Source organism: Etheostoma spectabile, chromosome 7 (genome assembly GCF_008692095.1).
Source record: "Etheostoma spectabile isolate EspeVRDwgs_2016 chromosome 7, UIUC_Espe_1.0, whole genome shotgun sequence".
NCBI lineage: Eukaryota > Metazoa > Chordata > Actinopteri > Perciformes > Percidae > Etheostoma > Etheostoma spectabile.
In genome coordinates, this window is record NC_045739.1 from 25,709,212 (window position 1) to 25,710,714 (window position 1,503).

A 1,503-nucleotide genomic window follows, 5' to 3' on the forward strand; every position below is an offset into this window, starting at 1 on the left:
GGGGGGGGTACGGTGCCTTGCTCAAGAGCACCTGGCAGTGCCCAGGAGGGGAAGTGGCGTCTCTCCAGCCACCAATCCACACTCCCTACTTTTTGTTTTTTTGGGGACTTGAACCAGTGACCCTCCGGTTCCCAACTCCCTACAGACGGAGCTACTGCCCCCCCAAATAGAAGGGGATTTACAAAATATAAGTCCATTCAGAAATACTAACTTGATCTAAGTGATGAAATACAAGTTGTGCGCATTTACAGATTATTACAAACTGCTCTGCATTTATTTTTTTTAAATTCAGATTCTTACGAGACTTTAAGCCCCACATGGTCCCAACGCTCATAGCCGCCATCTTTAATTTGTTGACTTGTGTTTGTCCCTCTCCCTCATCCTCCGCTCACCTTCAGTTGTCCAATGGTTTTGACCATCACGCTGCCCTCTGTCTGCACGGAGTGGTACTGCAGGCCCAGGAGCCCCACCTCCACTCTCCATTCTTCACCTCCTCCACCACCACCACCACTACCACCACCACCACCTCCACCACCACCTCCTCTCCCATCTCTCCGCCCTCCTATTCGTCCGTTTCCCCCACGTCGTGGCCGTGGTCTCTGTCAGGCTCCGGCCAATCAGGAGAGTTCCTGCCTCTGGGATTGATCCCCTCGTCCAGAGTCCCGTCCTGGAAGGTTTGATCCTCGTTCTCCCCGACGTCCTCCTCCTTCACCTCTTCTTTTTTTACTCCTCCTCCTCCTCCTTTCATCTTCATCACTCTTTTGGCTTTTTATTTCATGTCCTTACACTTACGTCTCTCCCTCTTTTGAATTTAAAGCTTTGACAGCGAACACTGAGAGGAGAACTCTCTGCCGGCTTCAAACAACCCAAACAACACTTTACAGAGACCTTTGCTCTCTATTAATTTAGATTATTCTTCTTAAGTTCTCACCTGAATGTTTCTAACTTAATTTTTGATAATTCTGGGGTCGGATTTCGGTCGTCGTTCAGATTAAAGCTGCAGATTTTTTTTTTAAAGCACCAGTCTTAATTGATGAGTGGTCTGTAAAAAAATAAGTTAACCCTTGTGTTGTCTTCCCGTTAACCATGAACTTGTCCTTCCAGATCAAAATTTAATTTTTTGGGTGCTTTTCCAATGTTTTTGTCATTTTTTCTGATTTATTTGTCACTTTTTTCATTCGCTTTTGGCGCTTTAAAAAAAAGCTGGTTTAATAACTTATTCTTGGAATCCATGGCCAATAAACCTCATTTATATCAAATTATACGTACGTTTTTAGTTAAAAAGGCCGAAATGATGAATTATTTTGACTAATAGTTAAGATCAGAGGATGTTGAGAGGATCACAGATGGGTAGATGTCAAAGTTTAGTCCCCATACTGTTTGGAAACCATGACAAGAAAAGAATTCAACTGCTATAAGATTAAATAAAACACCCAAAAATTAAATGAAAGTAATCATTAATTTTACCCGAAGAACATATGGAATCATCCATGTTATTATTGG